This window comes from Leptodactylus fuscus, chromosome 9, assembly GCF_031893055.1.
Source record: "Leptodactylus fuscus isolate aLepFus1 chromosome 9, aLepFus1.hap2, whole genome shotgun sequence".
Taxonomy (NCBI): domain Eukaryota; kingdom Metazoa; phylum Chordata; class Amphibia; order Anura; family Leptodactylidae; genus Leptodactylus; species Leptodactylus fuscus.
The window spans coordinates 36,820,656-36,844,424 of NC_134273.1; the positions used below are offsets into that span (position 1 = coordinate 36,820,656).

A 23,769-nucleotide genomic window follows, 5' to 3' on the forward strand; every position below is an offset into this window, starting at 1 on the left:
CTAGTAGTCGGGAAAGGGTTAAAAATATCCTACTATTTTGTGTGCTACAGACTACAAATAAATCCTGCACAGATTTTCTTGCTGACCTGCTGTCCATACAGTAGAAGGAAAAAAGGAGTAACCATCAGTACTTTGAACTTGCACTTTCAGTCCACGTTTGCGATCGATGTTACATTCAGAACCTGTTCTATCAATATTTAAAAAAGTTTTTTTTTTTAAAAATAGTTTGTGTGCTCCGATCTCTCAAGGTTTCTGGTAAAAACAAACAGACCTTTATAACCCAGAATGAAATGAATGAAACCCAAACAGCGTTGCAAAACCACTTCTTTCGTCATTGCATATCATAGATTATTATGGCAGAAACAATTTCCTCCTGCACCGTAACAGCAAAAGTAAGGGAATATAAAGAAGGTAAGATTTTTTTTTTTTTTGCGAAGTAGGACAGATGCTGCTGCTGACAGTATCGGAAAGGCAGAGTGGGTTACACTGGCTCAGGTCTTCTGTACACTTGCAACGTACCCCGTAATTGGAAAGTTTTTGTGGACACTGTAGAAAATCAATACTCAGTCTACATCAGCTGGGATATAGAACTGCCAAGAGAAATAATGGTGCCCCTTTAAAGCCCACCTCCCCTTCCCTTTGGAGCTGGCAAACTTATAGCAGTAGTTTGCTTTTCCTCTACGAGCTAATAAGACAAAAAAAAACATTGCATAACCCACTGCAAACTGTATTACAAGTGTTTGTTCTTAATTTGAAGTCATAATTGAGTCATAATTACATAACGATGTCATTGTAAAGGCTGTTTTTATAAATTATTACCTGTTTTAACATTTTTGTTTCTTTCCAAAAGGAAAAAAAAAAAACTCTTGAAGAATTACAGTTTTCACAATAGACACTAATGGAGTCACAATATGCTGCAACTTTTAGCTACTTCTGGCTTGTCAGCTTTACTGCGTAAACTGTGACAGAATGACTGGTGTTATCTCATTATCATTAGAGAGTGAGCAAATAAACAACCTCTCTACTGTATAGGCAGGACTAGTTAAGACAGCATAGCAACACTATACACACAACTGAAACGTAACTAAAGTCCCACACAACTTTTGATTGTCTGGCAGAATGTCATTAGTGAATCCTGTAATTTACTATATTGACTAATGCGGCTGCTTTCTGAGAAATTCTGCATTTCTTTATTATTTTCCTTAGAACCGTTATCTGCTGAAGTGACTCCAGCAGGTAATGGCCTATTAAAAAAAAAAAAACAACTGAGGCCCACAGGGCCCCTAAGGTCAGGAAATTAAGGTATATGTAGTATTATGGTACCTTCCATGGTTTTATAAGCAATTAATATTTTGTCTTCCTCCCCTTTTTCCCGATTTTAAAGGAGTGACAAATTTAAACTTAATGAAGAGCTGAAGAACTTGTGCTGTTAAGTTTGCTTTTTCAGAAGGGTCTTCTTAAAGGGGTTGTCCGATCACAAGGATCCTATCTATACTTCTAGTTTATGTGGATTTAAGACTTTTCCTAAATGCATTGCTTTATCGAAACTGCTTTGTTTGGCCGCAATCTTAACTTATTCACTTAATTGTTTACACTCCATTTCTATGGCCCTTGGGATTATTTGTCAAGTGATGTAGCTGCCTGCTCTCAGGGGGGGAGGGAGGGGCTGGGAGCAGCTCTGAGCTGTTTGAGAAGCTCCGCTACTTAAATGACACAGATAGGGGAGGTGAGAGATTTCTGAGCTCTTATCAGTCAGTTTAATTGAATTTGGATGATAAGGGCTGAGATAGGGAGTCCGTTACCTCTGTACGTAATGCAAACTGACTCAAATCCAGCTCTGCTAAATCAGCTTCACACTGTGGTAATTCATTTACAACCAATCCTGTGCAAGTGAAACCCCGCCCACCTATTTGCCAAGAAAAGCAGGAAGTGAAGAGAGCACAACAACCTGCAGGTTAGTGAACAAGCGTCATGGGAATACCCCTTTAAAGCCTTAGATTAAATAAAATCATCATGTGGACATGTCAGACCGGGTCCGGCCATTTTTTTTAAATCAGACACAGAGTACTGCATGTCCGACTCTGTCTGATTTTAAAAAACCGGTTTCGCGGTGGAGAGCATAAAACGCTCACCGCCGCTCATGGCCAGACATCTTTCAAACCCATTCAAATGAATGGCTTTGAAAGAGTCCTGCAGGTTTCCGTCTCCTGCCCCTGTTTTGTGCAGGAAACGGAAACCTGCAGAACGGAGACCAGGCGCAAATGTGAACGAGCCCTTACCGTACACCAAATCTCTATATTAAAAAATACAACAAACGTGTCATGCTGAATATGATGTCCCATCTGCAGGTGGCATGTTATAGTGCAGGGAACGGTGTGAAAGTTGCTAAATATTGACAGTGATTTCTCTTTGACCAACTGAGCAGTTCCTCACATCTTGAGTTTTGGTTGTTGACCTTAGCCCACCATTGTGAGAATGTTGGGGAAGTCGTCTGTAGCCAGGATAATGTCAATAAATTAATTTTGACATTAATCATATTTTTGGGGAACATGCAGTCAGATATTACGGTCTGCTGCCAATAATAATCTTTTTACTTAACTTAATGAGCAATATTTCAATATCTTCTCTGACACTGATAAACACTGCAATAAAACAGATACATATATTCCTTCCATATATACCAGTGCTATACAAAAATGTCGCATTTCCCTTCCCATTGGTTATCACATTTTTGCATGGGCTAATTCATTACATTGCTGCAAAAATTGACTCTGACACAATGTTTTATAACATGGCAGATATTTATTGACAATTGTCGTTACAGATACATCATTGTAGTTATAATTGTTTCAAATACTGTATACTGCGTGGTATTCATTATAAGCATATGTTTGTGCCCGTGGTTGTGAGCGATACTTTTATTGCAGCCATGTTATCTTTCGTCACGTCATGTGAATGATTATGAGAGAATGTTGTGTTTTCTTCTCCTTTGACACCTCTTTCCTTCCAAAAAGTTAGTGAAAAATAAGAAGAAACCGTAATGACTTCTAATAAGCGATACTGAAAATATCAGGTACAATGTAATCGGTATGGGTTCCATCTAATAGGCCTTTGCCATTGTAATGCACAAACCAACAGGGAATTTTCATGCCATTCTTGTGGTCTGTTTGGTAGTTTCTTTGTACACCCCTAAAAAGACACCATAATAAAATAAACAAATATAGAAGAAATCTAAGTGTGAATCAGACATAATATATTTTATTCTATACCTAATGTCTGTCTTTTGCATAATAACATTAGGGTGCCAATACACATCTATGTTTTTATTCACATTAACACATACATTTTTTTTTTGTAGATGTTGAGATGAGTTTGGATGAGGACACAGGTCGATCAAATCCAACCTATAACCCTACAATGTTGATTCAGAGGAAGGGAAAAATCCCCAATTGCCCCAAGTCAAGAGGAAACTTCCTTACATGACTCCGGTAATCAGGTACAACACGAAAATATACTAAGATATACAACATCCATTTTTTTACAGTCCACAAAATACATAGTTAGTAGAGATGAGCGAACACTAAAATGTTCGAGGTTCGAAATTCGATTCAAACAGCCGCTCAATGTTCGTGTGTTCGAACGGGTTTCGAACCCCATTATAGTCTATGGGGAACAGATACTCGTTAAGGGGGAAACCCAAATCCGTGTCTGGAGGGTCACCAAGTCCACTATGACACCCCAGGAAATGATGCCAACACCTCTGGAATGACACTGGGACAGCAGGGGAAGCATGTCTGGGGGCATCTAACACACCAAAGACCCTCTATTACCCCAACATCACAGCCTAACAACTACACACTTTACACACTCAATACCACCTCTCTGACAGTAGGAAAACACCTTGAAACATGTGTATTTGGCACTTGCAGTGAGGAGAGCTTGTCACCAGCAGTGAATTTGGCCCTTGTAGTAAGTTGAGGTTGGCACCAACATTTGTTTTGAAAATCAGGGTGGATTGAGCCTCTAACCAGCAGAGTTTGGGCAAATTCATGGTGGAGGGAGCCTCTAAAAACCCCAGTTTGGACCAATTCATGGTGGAGGGAGCCTCTAACCAGCCCAGTTTGGGCAAATTCATGGTGGAGGGAGCCTCTAAAAAACCCAGTTTGGACCAATTCATGGTGGAGGGAGCCTCTAACCAGCCCAGTTTGGGCAAATTCATGGTGGAGGGAGCCTCTAACCAGCCCAGTTTGGACCAATTAATGGTGGAGGGAGCCTCTAACCAGCCCAGTTTGGACCAATTAATGGTGGAGGGAGCCTCTAACCACCCCAGTTTGGACCAATTCATGGTGGAGGGAGCCTCTAAACAGCCCAGTTTGGGCAAATTCATGGTGGAGGGAGCCTCTAAAAAACCCAGTTTGGACCAATTCATGGTGGAGGGAGCCTCTAACCAGCCCAGTTTGGACCAATTAATGGTGGAGGGAGCCTCTAAACAGCCAAGTTTGGACCAATTCATGGTGGAGGGAGCCTCTAAAAACCCCAGTTTGGACCAATTCATGGTGGAGGGAGCCTCTAACCAGCCCAGTTTGGGCAAATTCATGGTGGAGGGAGCCTCTAAACAGCCCAGTTTGGGCAAATTCATGGTGGAGGGAGCCTCTAACCAGCCCAGTTTGGACCAATTAATGGTGGAGGGAGCCTCTAACCAGCCCAGTTTGGACCAATTAATGGTGGAGGGAGCCTCTAACCAGCCCAGTTTGGACCAATTAATGGTGGAGGGAGCCTCTAACCACCCCAGTTTGGACCAATTCATGGTGGAGGGAGCCTCTAACCAGCCCAGTTTGGACCAATTCATGGTGGAGGGAGCCTCTAAAAAACCCAGTTTGGACCAATTCATGGTGGAGGGAGCCTCTAAACAGCCCAGTTTGGGCAAATTCATGGTGGAGGGAGCCTCTAAAAAACCCAGTTTGGACCAATTCATGGTGGAGGGAGCCTCTAACCAGCCCAGTTTGGACCAATTAATGGTGGAGGGAGCCTCTAAACAGCCAAGTTTGGACCAATTCATGGTGGAGGGAGCCTCTAAAAACCCCAGTTTGGACCAATTCATGGTGGAGGGAGCCTCTAACCAGCCCAGTTTGGACCAATTAATGGTGGAGGGAGCCTCTAACCAGCCCAGTTTGGACCAATTAATGGTGGAGGGAGCCTCTAACCACCCCAGTTTGGACCAATTCATGGTGGAGGGAGCCTCTAAACAGCCAAGTTTGGACCAATTCATGGTGAAGGGAGCCTCTAAAAACCCGTTTGGACCAATTCATGGTGGAGGGAGCCTCTAACCAGCCCAGTTTGGGCAAATTCATGGTGGAGGGAGCCTCTAAACAGCCCAGTTTGGGCAAATTCATGGTGGAGGGAGCCTCTAACCAGCCCAGTTTGGACCAATTAATGGTGGAGGGAGCCTCTAACCAGCCCAGTTTGGACCAATTAATGGTGGAGGGAGCCTCTAACCAGCCCAGTTTGGACCAATTAATGGTGGAGGGAGCCTCTAACCACCCCAGTTTGGACCAATTCATGGTGGAGGGAGCCTCTAAACAGCCAAGTTTGGACCAATTCATGGTGGAGGGAGCCTCTAAAAACCCCAGTTTGGACCAATTCATGGTGGAGGGAGCCTCTAACCAGCCCAGTTTGGACCAATTCATGGTGGAGGGAGCCTCTAAAAAACCCAGTTTGGACCAATTCATGGTGGAGGGAGCCTCTAAACAGCCCAGTTTGGGCAAATTCATGGTGGAGGGAGCCTCTAAAAAACCCAGTTTGGACCAATTCATGGTGGAGGGAGCCTCTAACCACCCCAGTTTGGACCAATTAATGGTGGAGGGAGCCTCTAAACAGCCAAGTTTGGACCAATTCATGGTGGAGGGAGCCTCTAAAAACCCCAGTTTGGACCAATTCATGGTGGAGGGAGCCTCTAACCAGCCCAGTTTGGACCAATTAATGGTGGAGGGAGCCTCTAACCAGCCCAGTTTGGACCAATTAATGGTGGAGGGAGCCTCTAACCACCCCAGTTTGGACCAATTCATGGTGGAGGGAGCCTCTAAACAGCCAAGTTTGGACCAATTCATGGTGAAGGGAGCCTCTAAAAACCCGTTTGGACCAATTCATGGTGGAGGGAGCCTCTAACCAGCCCAGTTTGGGCAAATTCATGGTGGAGGGAGCCTCTAAACAGCCCAGTTTGGGCAAATTCATGGTGGAGGGAGCCTCTAACCAGCCCAGTTTGGACCAATTAATGGTGGAGGGAGCCTCTAACCAGCCCAGTTTGGACCAATTAATGGTGGAGGGAGCCTCTAACCACCCCAGTTTGGACCAATTCATGGTGGAGGGAGCCTCTAAACAGCCAAGTTTGGACCAATTCATGGTGGAGGGAGCCTCTAAAAACCCCAGTTTGGACCAATTCATGGTGGAGGGAGCCTCTAACCAGCCCAGTTTGGACCAATTAATGGTGGAGGGAGCCTCTAAACAGCCAAGTTTTGGGAAATTCATGGTGGAGGGAGCCTCTAACCAGCCCAGTTTGGACCAATTCATGGTGGAGGGAGCCTCTAAACAGCCCAGTTTGGGCAAATTCATGGTGGAGGGAGCCTCTAAAAAACCCAGTTTGGACCAATTCATGGTGGAGGGAGCCTCTAACCAGCCCAGTTTGGACCAATTAATGGTGGAGGGAGCCTCTAACCAGCCCAGTTTGGACCAATTAATGGTGGAGGGAGCCTCTAAACAGCCCAGTTTGGGCAAATTCATGGTGGAGGGAGCCTCTAAACAGCCCAGTTTGGGCAAATTCATGGTGGAGGGAGCCTCTAACCAGCCCAGTTTGGACCAATTAATGGTGGAGGGAGCCTCTAACCAGCCCAGTTTGGACCAATTCATGGTGGAGGGAGCCTCTAAACAGCCCAGTTTGGGCAAATTCATGGTGGAAGGAGCCTCTAACCAGCAGAGTTGTGGGAAAGCAGGGTGGAGGGAGCCTCTAACCAGCAGAGTTGGTGGAAATCAGGGTGGAGGGAGCCTCTAACCAGCAGAGTTGGGGGAAATCATGTTGGAGGGAGCCTAGTATTAGCAGAATTGTGCAACGCTTATGGTGGATGAGTATGAGGATGCGGAGGAATTGGAGAGGTTGAGTACAGACATGGAGTTTCATGTTGGGGTGCTTTACACAGGTGGGCACAAAAATGAAGGCTCTATCCAGTGGTGGTTCATTTTTATCAAAGTGAGCCGGTCGGCACTCTCAGCTGACAGACGGGTGCGCTTGTCAGTGATGATGCCACCGGCTGCACTGAACACCCTCTCAGATAGGACGCTGGCGGCAGGACAGGACAGCACCTCCAAGGCATATAGGGCAAGTTCAAGCCACAGGTCCAACTTCGACACCCAATACGTGTAGGGCGCAGAGGGGTCGGAGAGGACAGGGCTGTGGTCGGAAAGGTATTCCCGCAACATGCGCCTATACTTCTCACGCCTGGTGACACTAGGACCCTCCGTGGCGGCACTTTGGCGAGGGGGTGCCATCAAGGTGTCCCAGACCTTAGACAGTGTGCCCCTCGTTTGTGTGGACCGGTGAGAACTTGGTTGCCTACTGGAGGAACTGCCCTCCCTGCCGCCAACGTCACATGCTGGAAACATCTCCATCATATTCTGCACCAATTGCCTGTGGCAAGCATTGATGCGATTGGCCCTCCCCTCTACCGGAATAAAAGACGAGATGTTGTTTTTATACCGGGGGTCAAGGATAGCAAAGATCCAGTACTGGTTGTCCTCCATGATTTTGACAATACGCTTGTCGGTTGTAAAGCACCCCAACATGAACTCAGCCATGTCTGCCACAGTGTTAGTTGGCATGACTCCTCTGGCCCCACCGGAAAGTTCAATCTCCATTTCCTCCTCATCCTCCATGTCTACCCATCCGCGCTGCAACAATGGGACGATTCGAAGTTGCCCGGAAGCCTCCTGTATCACCATCACATCATCGGACAACTCTTCTTCCTCCTCCTCCTCCTCCTCCTCCTCCATTAAACGCAGTGAAGCGGACAGATGTGTGGACCTACTCTCCAGCTGTGACGGATCGGATGCTATCCCTAACTCCTCTGTGTGATCTGAGTTATCCCTGATGTCAATCAGGGATTCTCTCAGAACACACAAGAGCGGGATTGTAAGGCTCACCATCGCATCCTCAGAGCTCACCCTCCTTGTGGACTCCTCAAAGACCCGTAGGATGTCACAAAGGTCTCTCATCCATGGCCACTCATGGATGTGAAACTGAGGCAGCTGACTTTGTGGCACCCTAGGGTTTTGTAGCTGGTATTCCATCAAAGGTCTCTGCTGCTCAACCACTCTATTCAACATCTGAAACGTTGAGTTCCAGCGTGTGGGGACGTCGCACAAAAGCCGGTGTTGTGGCACATGCAGGCGTTGCTGGAGAGATTTTAAGCTAGCAGCGGCTACTGTCGACTTGCGAAAGTGGGCGCACATGCGCCGCACTTTCACCAGTAGCTCTGGAACATTGGGGTAGCTCTTTAGGAAACGTTGCACCACTAGGTTGAAGACGTGGGCCAGGCATGGAACATGTTGGAGTCCGGCAAGCTCCAGAGCTGCTACCAGGTTCCGGCCGTTATCACAAACGACCATGCCTGGGCCCAGGTGCAGCGGCTCAAACCATATTGCCGTCTCATCGAGGAGGGCATCCCTCACCTCGGAGGCAGTGTGCTGTCTGTCCCCCAAGCTGATCAGCTTCAGCACAGCCTGCTGACGTCTACCAACGCCAGTGCTGCAACGTTTCCAACTCGTAGCTGGGGTCAATCTAACAGCGGAGGAGGAGGCGGTGGCGGAGGAGGAGGCGGTGGCGGAGGAGGAGGCGGTAGAGGAGGAGGAGGAGGGGGGTGTTCTTCTCGTGTCCCTGCCAGGAATGTTAGGCGGGGAGACGAGGTACACCGGGCCAGTTTGGGAAGCAGTCCCAGCCTCAACTACATTCACCCAGTGTGCCGTCAGTGAAATGTAGCGTCCCTGTCCGCATGCACTTGTCCACGCGTCGGTGGTCAAGTGGACCTTTGTGCAAAGCGCGGAACTAAGGGCCCGCCTGATGTTGAGTGACACGTGCTGGTGCAAGGCGGGGATGGCACACCGGGAGAAGTAGTGACGGCTAGGGACGGCATAGCGAGGTGCCGCAGTTGCCATCAGGTCCAGGAAGGCGGGAGTTTCAACAAGCCGGAACGCCAACATCTCCTGGGCCAGCAGTTTAGCGATGTTGGCGTTCAAGGCTTGCGCGTGTGGGTGGTTAGCAGTGTACTTCTGCCGCCGCTCCAATGTCTGAGAGATGGTGGGTTGTTGTAAAGAAACGCCTGATGGTGCCTTTGATGGTGCAGGAGAAGGAGATAAGACAGGACCAGGGGAGGATGAGGTAGAAGTCAACAAAGTGGCGGAGGCAGATGAAGTGGTGTCCTGGCTCGTCCTCTGGAGTGCATCGCCAGCACAGTCAGCAGTGGCAGTGGCAGAGGCAGAGGCAGTGGCAGAGGCAGTGGCAGTGGCGTGAACGGCAGGCGGCCTTTGTCCTGCCGTTGCTGCCTGCCACTGATTCCAGTGCTTGGATTCCAAATGACGGCGCATTGAAGTGGTGGACAGGTTGCTCTTCTCAGAGCCCCTAATCAATTTCGAGAGGCAAATTGTGCAGACAACACTATATCTGTCCTCGGCGCATTCCTTGAAAAAACTCCACACCTTCGAGAAACGTGCCCTCGAGGTGGGAGTTTTTCGGGGCTGGGTACGAACTGGAACATCTTGGGAGATTCCGGGTGTGGCCTGGCTTCGCCTAAGCTGCTGACCTCTGCCTCTGCCTCTAGCTACCCTTTTTGGTGCTGCACCTGCCTCAACATCCACACTACTTTCCCCGCTTGACATCCCCCCTGTCCAGGTCGGGTCAGTGTCCTCATCATCCACCACTTCCTCTTCCAACTCCTGTCTCATCTCCTCCTCCCGCACAATGCGCCGGTCAACTGGATGCCCTGACGGCAACTGCGTCACATCATCGTCGATGAGGGTGGGTTGCTGGTCATCCACCACCAAATCGAACGGAGATGGAGGAGACTCTAGTGTTTGAGCATCTGGACACAGATGCTCCTCTGTTAGGTTCGTGGAATCGTGACGTGGAGAGGCAGGTTGAGGGACAATGAAAGGAGCGGAGAACAGCTCTGGGGAGCAGGGACAGTTTGGGTTATTGTTCTGTAAAGCTTCGGAATTTTGGGAGGAAGGAAGACAAGACTGTTGGGTAATAGGAGGAGAGGAGGCAGAGTCTGACTGGCTGCTGGACAATGTGCTGTAAGCGTTCTCTGACAGCCATTGCAAGACCTGTTCCTGGTTCTCGGGCCTACTAAGGTTTGTACCCTGCAGTTTAGTTAATGTGGCAAGCAACCCTGGCACTGTGGAGTGGCGCAATGCTTGCTGCCCCACAGGAGTAGGCACGGGACGCCCTGTGGCTTCACTGCTACCTTGCTCCCCAGAACCATTCCCCCGACCTCGCCCACGGCCTCGTCCACGTCCCTTTCCGGGAGCCTTGCGCATTTTGAATTCCTAGTTAGAAATTGGCACTGTATACCAGTAGTAAAAATTGTGGGTGCACGTAACCCCAATATATTCTTTGAATTCCCAGTCAGACACTGGCACTATATGGCAGTAGCAAGAAATGAGGGTATTTATAACCCCAATATATTCTTTGAATTCCCAGTCAGACAATGGCACTGTATACCAGTAGTAAAAATTGTGGGTGCACGTAACCCCAATATATTCTTTGAATTCCCAGTCAGAAACTGGCACTATATGGCAGTAGCAAGAAATGAGGGTATTTGTATTCCCAATATACTCTTTGAATTCCCAGTCAGACAATGGCACTGTATACCAGTAGTAAAAATTGTGGGTGCACGTAACCCCAATATATTCTTTGAATTACCAGTCAGAAACTGGCACTATATGGCAGTAGCAAGAAATGAGGGTATTTATAACCCCAATATATTCTTTGAATTCCCAGTCAGACAATGGCACTGTATACCAGTAGTAAAAATTGTGGGTGCACGTAACCCCAATATATTCTTTGAATTCCCAGTCAGAAACTGGCACTATATGGCAGTAGCAAGAAATGAGGGTATTTGTATTCCCAATATACTCTTTGAATTCCCAGTCAGACAATGGCACTGTATACCAGTAGTAAAAATTGTGGGTGCACGTAACCCCAATATATTCTTTGAATTACCAGTCAGAAACTGGCACTATATGGCAGTAGCAAGAAATGAGGGTATTTATAACCCCAATATATTCTTTGAATTCCCAGTCAGACAATGGCACTGTATACCAGTAGTAAAAATTGTGGGTGCACGTAACCCCAATATATTCTTTGAATTACCAGTCAGAAACTGGCACTATATGGCAGTAGCAAGAAATGAGGGTATTTGTATTCCCAATATACTCTTTGAATTCCCAGTCAGACAATGGCACTGTATACCAGTAGTAAAAATTGTGGGTGCACGTAACCCCAATATATTCTTTGAATTACCAGTCAGAAACTGGCACTATATGGCAGTAGCAAGAAATGAGGGTATTTATAACCCCAATATATTCTTTGAATTCCCAGTCAGACAATGGCACTGTATACCAGTAGTAAAAATTGTGGGTGCACGTAACCCCAATATATTCTTTGAATTCCCAGTCAGAAACTGGCACTATATGGCAGTAGCAAGAAATGAGGGTATTTGTATTCCCAATATACTCTTTGAATTCCCAGTCAAACAATGGCACTGTATACCAGTAGTAAAAATTGTGGGTGCACGTAACCCCAATATATTCTTTGAATTACCAGTCAGAAACTGGCACTATATGGCAGTAGCAAGAAATGAGGGTATTTATAACCCCAATATATTCTTTGAATTCCCAGTCAGACAATGGCACTGTATACCAGTAGTAAAAATTGTGGGTGCACGTAACCCCAATATATTCTTTGAATTACCAGTCAGAAACTGGCACTATATGGCAGTAGCAAGAAATGAGGGTATTTATAACCCCAATATATTCTTTGAATTCCCAGTCAGACAATGGCACTGTATACCAGTAGTAAAAATTGTGGGTGCACGTAACCCCAATATATTCTTTGAATTCCCAGTCAGACACTGGCACTATATGGCAGTAGCAAGAAATGAGGGTATTTGTATTCCCAATATATTCTTTGAATTCCCAGTCAGACAATGGCACTGTATACCAGTAGTAAAAATTGTGGGTGCACGTAACCCCAATATATTCTTTGAATTACCAGTCAGAAACTGGCACTATATGGCAGTAGCAAGAAATGAGGGTATTTGTATTCCCAATATACTCTTTGAATTCCCAGTCAGACAATGGCACTGTATACCAGTAGTAAAAATTGTGGGTGCACGTAACCCCAATATATTCTTTGAATTACCAGTCAGAAACTGGCACTATATGGCAGTAGCAAGAAATGAGGGTATTTATAACCCCAATATATTCTTTGAATTCCCAGTCAGACAATGGCACTGTATACCAGTAGTAAAAATTGTGGGTGCACGTAACCCCAATATATTCTTTGAATTCCCAGTCAGAAACTGGCACTATATGGCAGTAGCAAGAAATGAGGGTATTTATAACCCCAATATATTCTTTGAATTCCCAGTCAGACAATGGCACTGTATACCAGTAGTAAAAATTGTGGGTGCACGTAACCCCAATATATTCTTTGAATTACCAGTCAGAAACTGGCACTATATGGCAGTAGCAAGAAATGAGGGTATTTGTATTCCCAATATACTCTTTGAATTCCCAGTCAGACAATGGCACTGTATACCAGTAGTAAAAATTGTGGGTGCACGTAACCCCAATATATTCTTTGAATTCCCAGTCAGACACTGGCACTATATGGCAGTAGCAAGAAATGAGGGTATTTGTATTCCCAATATATTCTTTGAATTCCCAGTCAGACAATGGCACTGTATACCAGTAGTAAAAATTGTGGGTGCACGTAACCCCAATATATTCTTTGAATTACCAGTCAGAAACTGGCACTATATGGCAGTAGCAAGAAATGAGGGTATTTGTATTCCCAATATATTCTTTGAATTCCCAGTCAGACAATGGCACTGTATACCAGTAGTAAAAATTGTGGGTGTATATAGCCCCAATTCTATTGCTAGGGGACTTGCAGGGTATTTCTGGGGTGAAGGTGGGGGGGCACACCGTTGGAACGGGTATCGGGGTATATATCGGGTATACGGGAATACACTGACAGTGTATTCCATTCAGGATCCTGGGAAAGCTGGGTTGCGGCGATTGAGCCCGTCAGTGCCACGTTACACTGACAAGCTTCTCCCTGGAATTTAGCTCTTACAAGAGCTGTTGGTTGTCTTCTCCTTCCTATCCTAGCCTGTCCCTGCCTACCCAGAATCTAAGCCCTAGCTAGCTGGACGGAAACCTCCGTCCTCGGTGAATTGCAAGCTCAGAATGACGCGAACCTGGGCGGCGCTGTTCTTTTAAATTAGAGGTCACATGTTTTCGGCAGCCAATGGGTTTTGCCTACTTTTTTCAACGTCACCGGTGTCGTAGTTCCTGTCCCACCTACCCTGCGCTGTTATTGGAGCAAAAAAGGCGCCAGGGAAGGTGGGAGGGGAATCGAGTAATGGCGCACTTTACCACGCGGTGTTCGATTCGATTCGAACATGCCGAACAGCCTAATATCCGATCGAACATGAGTTCGATAGAACACTGTTCGCTCATCTCTAATAGTTAGTGCTCATTTACATGACGGTTTCAATTTTCGCAACTGTATTTTCCATCCATTTTGCGTCTGTTTTTCATATACACATTTCATGTTTTGCATTTGTATTTCACTGATCGCATTTTTTCAAATCTGTCTCATGGCAATGGATCAGTGACAAATGGATGGCACCCAGATTACATCCAAGATCCATCCGAATTTTCTCACTGATCCATAGACTTCATTGGACAGCTCAGGTCAGTGAAAACAAACATGAATAGGACAAAAGAAAAAGGGATGGATACAAAAGACTGGCATGTACAAGAGTCCATAGGATAGCACGGATTCTAATGCTATCCAAGTGTTCTCAGTTAAAGAAACAGAAGGCACTCCGAAGACAAATATGGTCTTGTGTGTGCCCCCTATGTGTGAAAGAAGCCTAAATGTTAGACGGTAGTCAGAGAAAATCTTCTTCAGCCAACAACTATCTTTCCACACTCTTCTATATACATGAACTCACCAATCCTCCACTGTTCCTATTTAGACACTTCCCAGTTCTCTGCTACAACACTCACATCCTAACACAGAGATGTTCAGCTGCAGCCAATCCAGCTGTACCCGGTCACCCCTGAGACCACTGATCACATAGACCAGGGGTCCTCAAACTGCGGCCCGCGGGCCACATGCGGCCCGCCAAGCACTTCTGTCTGGCCCCGCCAACAACGCTGGCAGGCGTGCATTTATAATGAAGCTCCTGGGGAGCTCGGGCCAGGCATGGAGCGCACTTCACTTTACCTATTGGAGGGCACCGCTCTCGATGTCTGTGCGACCTGCTGTGCCTCCGGCCCACTGTTTAAAAAGTTTGAGGACCCCTGACATAGACAGACAGGGAACCAGGAAATATCAGACAGGAGTAATAGGAGACTGGTGAGATGAAAAAAATGTTGTATGCCTTTCTAGGTATTTTTCTTGGCTGGACAACCCCTTTAATTTAACACTGTAGACTGTATTCCTCTGAGTACAAGTTCTCTGCTACAACACTCACATCCTAACACAGAGATGTTCTGCTGCAGCCAATCCAGCTGTACCCGGTCACCCCTGAGACCACTGATCACATAGACCAGGGGTCCTCAAACTGACTCAAGTATTCAAGACTCCAATTCTTTGCATCCTTTAGTAGGATCCACTTCACTGATTCTGACAGTTAGATTTTTTTTTTTCGCTACACCGTACTGTTCTTGAACAATTAGTTCTATCAGTTTTAGCCCCCAATACGCTAACTAGGTTCTCTATTGTCAGGTAGGAGGTCCTGTGGTGAAACAGATAGCCTGGGACTGCCCAGCTGACAATAGAGAGCCTTATTAGCATACTGGGTGCTAAAACTGCACCAGAAACAGTGGAGCGGTACCTACTGAAGGATGGAAAAAGTTGGAGTTGGTGGAGGTGGTGAAAGGATCTCTTTAAACTTCAGCATCCATAGGGGTTTGTTGGAGAGTCCCCCATTGAAGTATACACTCACCGGCCACTTTATTAGGTACACCTGTCCAACTGCTCGTTAACACTTAATTTCTAATCAGCCAATCACATGGCGGCAACTAAGTGCATTTAGGCATGTAGACATGGTCAAGACAATCTCCTGCAGTTCAAACCGAGCATCAGTATGGGGAAGAAAGGTGATTTGAGTGCCTTTGAACGTGGCATGGTTGTTGGTGCCAGAAGGGCTGGTCTGAGTATTTCAGAAACTGCTGATCTACTGGGATTTTCACGCACAACCAACTCTAGGGTTTACAGAGAATGGTCCGAAAAAGAAAAAACATCCAGTGAGCGGCAGTTCTGTGGGCAGAAATGCGTTGTTGATGCCAGAGATCAGAGGAGAATGGCCAGACTGGTTCGAGCTGATAGAAAGGCAACAGTGACTCAAATAGCCACCCATTACAACCAAGGTAGCCAGAAGAGCATCTCTGAACGCACAGTACGTCGAACTTTGAGGCAGATGGGCTGCAGCAGCAGAAGACCACACCGGCTGCCACTCCTTTCAGCTAAGAACAGGAAACTGAGGCTACAATTTGCACAAGCTCATCGAAATTGGACAATTGAAGATTGGAAAAATGTTGCCTGGTCTGATGAGTCTCGATTTCTGCTGCGACATTCGGATGGTAGGGTCAGAATTTGGCGTCAACAACATGAAAGCATGGATCCATCCTGCCTTGTATCAACGGTTCAGGCTGGTGGTGGTGGTGTCATGGTGTGGGGAATATTTTCTTGGCACTCTTTGGGCCCCTTGGTACCAATTGAGCATCGTTGCAACGCCAAAGCCTACCTGAGTATTGTTGCTGACTATGTCCATCCCTTTATGACCACAATGTACCCAACATCTGATGGCTACTTTCAGCAGGATAATGCGCCATGTCATAAAGCTGGAATCATCTCAGACTGGTTTCTTGAACATGACAATGAGTTCACTGTACTCCAATGGCCTCCACAGTCACCAGATCTCAATCCAATAGAGCATCTTTGGGATGTGGTGGAACGGGAGATTCGCATCATGGATGTGCAGCCGACAAATCTGCGGCAACTGTGTGATGCCATCATGTCAATATGGACCAAAATCTCTGAGGAATGCTTCCAGCACCTTGTTGAATCTATGCCACGAAGAATTGAGGCAGTTCTGAAGGCAAAAGGGGGTCCAACCCGTTACTAGCATGGTGTACCAAATAAAGTGGCCGGTGAGTGTATACCAGGAAATATTCCTTACCTTGTCACTGTCAGTAGCTTGTTCTTCACTTTCATTGTTGCATCTGGCTTCTCAGGATTATCAGTTTTGTGAACATTGGTAATCTCGTAATTGATTCCATGAAAAAATTGCCCTTGAAAAGTAAAATATTCCAAAAAGGTTTACCAGTGAGCAAAATCACAGAAGATACTTACTCCTTACTAATTCCTCTCTGTCACAAATGTATCTTGTATATCTGAGCAGAGGAGACAACTTGTAATTTGTAAGCATTATAAGGTCACATTTACTGAAATCAAAAGCTATTTCAACCAAAAATATCTTAATTGCCAAGTTACATGTTAACACAGGAACCCTTTTTTTTTAAAATCACCTTCACAATTCTTGCATCCCTTGAGCTTGTGAGCCTTTGGATAGTTTCTGCTTGAATTTCTTCCAAAGCTGCTGTTTTGATGTGAACTGCCTCCCACCCTCATAGATCTATTGCTTTATGATACTCCAAAGGTTCTCAATAGGTCAGGGAGGATGATTGTTCAAACCATGAGTTTCTCTCCTTTTATAACCATAGCAGCCAATGACCGCCATAGCAACCAATGAGATATTCCTTGATACATGAGATGGTGCATTGCCATGTATGAAGATGGTTTTGCTAAGGAAGGCACAGTTCTTTTTGTTCCAGGGAAGAAAGTGTTCAGATAAAAAGTCGATCTACTTTGCACAGTTAATTTTCATACCTTCAAGGACCCTAAAGTGGTATACCAGCTGATTCCACCCAAAAACATGACTCCACTACCTCCTTGCTGATGTCACAGCCTTGTTGGGACATGGTGGCCATCTGTTAGGAGTATTTAGGTTCATTGCTTTCTTTCCTGGTTGATTAGTCTGTCCTCCCATTTGCACCTGGGAGGAGTGGTCTCTACTCTGTATTTAAACCCATGCCTCCCATGGTTCTGTGCTGAGTGTCGCTTTTACAGAGCTAGGCCTTAGCAGGAGGAGTAGGTGGTGTTCTGGGATAGAGGAAGTTCCGTGGTTGGTTTTTGGGAGGTTTGGGTGAACGAGTTGGTTTGTGTGTTTTCCCTTCTGTGTTCACCAATCCTCCCTCTGTGTATAATTGACTGTGAGAGTGAATTGCCTTATCCTTTGATTTCTACTCAGTTTCCCTGTGTTTGTTTCCTAGTGTATGGTTCCTTCCCATATTGGTTTGGGGGAATCCTTTCCCACATTTTTCCTGTGTGCTGCTTGTGTTGTTAGTCAGCGCACACCCTTGTCAGTCCCTGTCAGTAGCAGCTTCACTTGTTCGTTAGGGGTGACCCCCTTTAGTCTCCAGTCCCTAGAGATCTTATAGGGCATTCCTTCTCCCACTTCCCTCTAGGCCTACGGTGTCAGTGAGAGAGGAGCTGTCGGGGTCAGGCTTAGCCTGAGAACAGCCGACCAACACCCGTGAGGCAGGGACCGGGTTAGCTAGTGGGAGTAGTGCAGGGCGAGATTTCCTACTGGTATTCCTTAGCCCCGTTGCAGCTATCTGGACTGACATAACACCATCCACCAACCATCCACTACTTCATCCATCTGGACCATCCACGGTTTCATGGCACTTATGAGTAAACAAGGCTGTTTCAAAATTAGTCTTCATTAGAGATGAGCGAACACTGTTCGGATCAGCCGTTCCGAACAGCACGCTCCCATAGAAATGAATGGAAGCACCTGGCACGTACATTTTGCCGGCCGGTCGCCGTGCCAGGTGCTTCCATTCATTTCTATGGGAGCGTGCTGTTCGGAACGGCTGATCCGAACAGTGTTCGCTCATCTCTAGTCTTCATGCATGTATGGGCACATTGCAACCATTACTGATTGTTTAGGGGTGGCCAAATAGTTGGTTTTATGCAAAAATTCAATCCTTTGGAGGATCCTACACCTTAAGGTTCGTGGGACTCTAAAGGCAACAGCAGTTTCAAATAACTGTTTGCTGCTTTGTAATGGTATTTTATCCGGTGTCTGATAGAAAACTATTATGCCTTTATCTGCCTGAACCCATCTGTGCTCTGAATCAGCCATAAAAGTCTTCATAGTACGATGATCATGTTTAAGTTTTTGTGAAATATCTAATGTTTTAAGAACGTTTCCAAGGCATTGCACTAGTTGATGCTTTTAGGCAGCAAAGATCATTTCTTTCTTTCTTCCCTTCCTTCCCATATTGCTTGAAACCTGCAGGTTCCTTAATAATGTGGAATATCTTTGCACATTATGCTGCTTTTTTTTTGAGCCAAAGGCAAAGGTGGCTACAAAGGGAATGGGAGATATATAAGAAGCTCTTACTCTTCAACCGTCTGCTCAATCCACTTCTGGCTTTGGTTCAAAAAATCGCAACAAAATCTGCAACAAAAAGAGCTGCGTTTCCGCAGGTGTTTGAGATGGATTTCCAAAGAGCCCTAAAACACCATACATGAGTTTAATTGAAAATATTAATAAAAAATGACATCTGATTTGCATAATAACTTGGAACGTGGTGTATGTAACAATAAAAATTGTAAGATTCTCTATTTTATAATTAAAATATAAGTGATTGTATGAGAGTATTACACTGAGAATTATATCACTATATAATACAATAATAAAAGGTTACCTAGCAGTCCATGGACTCCTTCAGAAAATGTATGGTCATCCAAAGTGTAAAATCCTAAGAAATCCCTGTGGAGACGGTGACCTTTCCAAACTTCATGCAGAATGATTACAAAAGTTGCTCCTTCTCCAAATGAAAAGGTCACGTCACTTCTTTTGTTGACTACCAGATTAAACCTGGAGGAGAATAAGATGAACAGACCTTCATAGTAGGCCGATCATTGCAGTGGACCAGGTGACTTTTCTATGAAGTTCCCAGGTATGAATTTATTTTGTGGCCGGTCGTAACTTTCTGGAACCGAATCGCCACTGACCAGCTGATCACTGCACCAGTCTACTATTACTAGTTCAAATGAATTATACATGTCTTACCCATCCTTGCTTATAGACTTTGTTTTCTCCCATGAGAAGGTTTTTCTGTCTTTATGGTTCAGGATTGTGATTTTCTCCGTGGTCACCTCAATTCTTATCTTCATCTCTCTGTGTATAATCCCAAATCTTCCAAAATAAGTTTCATTTGATATGACATTGTCAACTTTCTTGTTTCCAATAAGTTCCCCATTGACTGCAATACCTAAATGAAGCAGAAGCTACTGACATCAGGATACTTTAGTACAATGGTGGTCAACGTAGCACTTCTATAGGAGACTCTGCTATGACACTTGATTCCATTTGAGGAGCCCACATTACATTTAGTGCTGTGTATCCCCAGAATATAAGTGGTTGCAAATTCATTCCCGTTCTAATTTATAATCAATGGGAATGCCAGAGATTGAAGTCCTGGATCAAACGGAGTCCCAGGGCTACCATCAGGGCATTGACTAGTACTGGTCAAAGAGGTTCTGTTCCTCTCATTAAAACATGTGTTACGATCATAACTTTGCTTTACGTGCTAACATATACTCTGTTCTCCTGAATGATTTTCTAAACTAATTTATGACCAAATCAAAGTTTAATTTGGTCATAAATCATCTTATAAGATTATTCAGGAGAGGGGAGAAGGGGGCTAAATCAAGACAAGCCTGTCTGATGGATTTCATAGCGATTAGCTTGCTATGAGTGGGGCAAAATTTTAACCAAAACCTATTATAAAAATGTTTTTGTAGGCCAAAATACATGCAATAAAATAACAGATACAATACAATAAAAGATTTAAAGGTGCCTATAGTCTAAGTGTTCGGTGGCAAGTTCTATAACATACCTAGTTCTTTATCCTCGATAAGATTTAGGATCACACCTGGCTCCTCCTGAATATTGAAGCACAGTGTGTCATTCTTTTGTGGAACATTTATCACGAAATGAGGGTCCGAATCCACTGTTAATAGAAGGAAATAAGGCAGGTAATGATTATCCAGATATACAAGTCATTGTTGGGAAAAATAAATGTATAGAAAGCACAGTAAAAAGACTGCGCTGAAGAATATGAGCCCTTACTGTCCAACATAAGAAAGATGTATCAGAAGTCATTATTAGGTTATTCCCATCTAAGCAATGTGCACTGTCCGCTTTCCCGGCATATGCCTCAGTGCTGGAGATATCAATGCCGTTAATTTCAGCACTGATATCTCTCCATTGTCAGAAGGGCGGGACTTACAGTGTCATCTCTGGGCTGTGAGGAATATCCCCCCTAACTATTTTCTTTCACAACCTTGTACTGCCAAGGAACGCCCAATCTGACAATACAAGTCTATGGAAGAGTACAGTCAGGGAGACGTTCCTTACAGCCCAGCAATGACCCTAGGCTGTAAGGCCTGCAATTCTGACAGTGGGGAGATATTGATGCCAAATTTAATGTCACCGATATCTCCAGCACCAGGCCACATATTGGGAAAGCTGATGCTGCGTTGAATCCAGCAGACTGTCGGCTTTCTAACAGTAAAGTCATGGCCAAAAGTTTTGAGAATGATACAAATATTAATTTTTACAAAGTCTACTGCTTCAGTTTTTCTAATGGCAATTTGCATATACTCCAGAATGTTATAAAGAGTGATCAGCTTAACAGCAATTACTTGCAAAGTCAATATTTGCCTAGAAAATGAACTTTATCCCCCAAAACACATTTCAACATCATTGCAGCCCTGCCTTAAAAGGACCAGCTAACATCATTTCAGTGATTGCTCCATTAACACAGGTGTGGGTGTTGATGAGGACAGGGCTGGTGATCAATCTGTCATGATTAAGTAATAATGACACCACTGGACGCTTTAAAAGGAGGCTGGTGCTTGGCATCATTGTTTCTCTTCTGTTAACCATGGTTATCTCTAAAGAAACACGTGCAGTCATCATTGCACTGCACAAAAATGACCTAACAGGGAAGAGTATCGCAGCTAGAAAGATTGCACCTCAGTCAACAATCTATCGCATCATCAAGAACTTCAAGGAGAGAGGTTCCATTGTTGGCAAAAAGGCTCCAGGGCACCCAAGAAAGACCAGCAAGCGCCAGGACCGTCTCTTAAAAGTGTTTCAGCTGCGGGATCGGACTACCAGCAGTGCAGAGCTTGCTCAGGAATGGCAGCAGGCAGGTGTGAGTGCATCTGCATGCACTGTGAGGCGGAGACTCTTGGAGCAAGGCCTGGTCTCAAGGAGGGCAGCAAAGAAGCCACTTCTCTCCAGAAAAAAACATCAGGGACAGACTGATATTCTGCAAAAGGTATAGGGAGTGGACTGCTGAGGACTGGGGTAAAGTCATTTTCTCTGATTAATCCCCTTTTCGATTGTTTGGGACATCTGGAAAACAGCTGATTCGGAGAAGACGAGGTGAGCGCTACCACCAGTCTTGTCTCATGCCAACTGTAAAGCATCCTGAAACCATTCATGTGTGTGGTTGCTTCTCAGCCAAGGGAATCGGCTCTCTCACAGTCTTGCCTAAAAACACAGCCATGAATAAAGAATGGTACCAAAATGTCCTCCAAGATCAACTTCTCCCAACCGTCCAAGAGCAGTTTGGCGATCAACAATGCCTTTTCCAGCATGATGGAGCACCTTGCCATAAAGAAAAGGTGATAACTAAATGGTTCAGGGAACAAAACAGAGATTTTGGGTCCATGGCCTGGAAACTCCCCAGATCTTAATCCCATTGAGAACTTGTGGTCAATCATCAAGAGATGGGTGGACAAACAAAAACCTACAAATTCTGACAAAATGCAAGCATTGATTGTGCAAGAATGGACTGCTATCAGTCAGGATTTGGTCCAGAAGTTGATTGAGAGCATGCCAGGGAGAATTGCAGAGGTCCTGAAGAAGAAGGGTCAACACTGCAAATATGGACTTGCTGCATTAACTCATTCTAACTGTCAATATAAGCTTTTATTACTCATAATATTATTGCAATTATATTTCTGTATGTGATAAAAACATCTGACAAACACACATAAAAACCAGAGGGCAGCAGATCATGTGAAAATATAAGATTTGTGTCATTCTCAAAACTTTTGGCCATGACTGTATATAAAACCACACATTGATAACGACATGGTAGGTCCTCTTTAAGTTCCAGTCCCTAAGGCAGGACTTACAAGATCAGCCAAGAAGTGTTGCTATACGCTCTTCATACAGGTGAACAGCAATTACAAAAACAGAATAGTACATTTTTTATACTATTTAAGTAACCGTGAAGCTACAGAATATGTGCAGCTCAGCTGTGCTACGCTGTTTCCACAACCCCCATTCACTATTATGGGAGTTACAGAAACAGCATAAAGCAGCACTGACCAGCTTTTCACATAAATCCCACTTTAGGAGGTTGGATTTATGAGCATTTACTCCCATGTCAGCAGAGATTTACAAAGACAAGAAAAATTCTTTCAGTGATTAAGATTAAAGAATACCTACCATAAACTGAAGGGTAATATTGACTTGAGTAAGCTAGGGGGGGAAAAAGAGCATTCATGAAAATCAATTTCTTACAGTGATATTTCTGCCTTTGATGAGCAATTGTTATTATAGAAAATATAACATTTTCTTTATCTCGGACCCATATGGTCAACATTGTCCCATATAGAACTCACAATCCAAATTCCCTATCAATATGTCTTTGGAGTGTGGGAGGAAATCCACCCAAACATGGAGAGAACACACAAACTTTTTGCAGATGTCCTTAGCTGGATCTGAATCCAGGACTCTAGCACTGCAAGGCTACAATGCTAACCACTGAGCCACCGTGCTGCCCGTACACAGTATAATGCTCTCTAGCGCCGAGTCTGCACAAGATATCGAGCCAGGATACTGCCACTGAGCTCCCATTCCCAAATTATACAGTCATCATAGAAGATAATAAAGAAAGAAACTAGTTCACATACATATAACAATGATTGAAAGTTATAGACAATCCAAGTTGGTATTACAGACAAGTAAAATACATGCTGCATTACAGTTTCTTAAAATATAAAGAATATCTTACTTACACTGACTTATTTGATTATATGATGGATACTGATTTTGCCCTGCTAAGAAAAACATAAGAAATATTAAATGATGTACCGCATTTAAAGAGATAGAGTTTTATATTTATGTACCGTATATACTCGAATATAAGCCGAGGTCCCTAATTTTACCACAAAAAACTGGGAAAACTTATTGACTCAAGTATAAACCGAGGGGGGGAAATGTAGCAGATACTGGAAAATTTCAAAAATTAAAATGGTTTTTG

The 23,769-nt window shown here is 44.7% G+C and overlaps 1 pseudogene; it reads right to left on the reverse strand.

The window, feature by feature from the left end:
- Positions 1-3,047: 3,047 nt before the first annotated feature.
- Positions 3,048-23,769, reverse strand: part of LOC142218199 (inter-alpha-trypsin inhibitor heavy chain H3-like) — a 72,905-nt pseudogene continuing 52,183 nt past the window's right edge.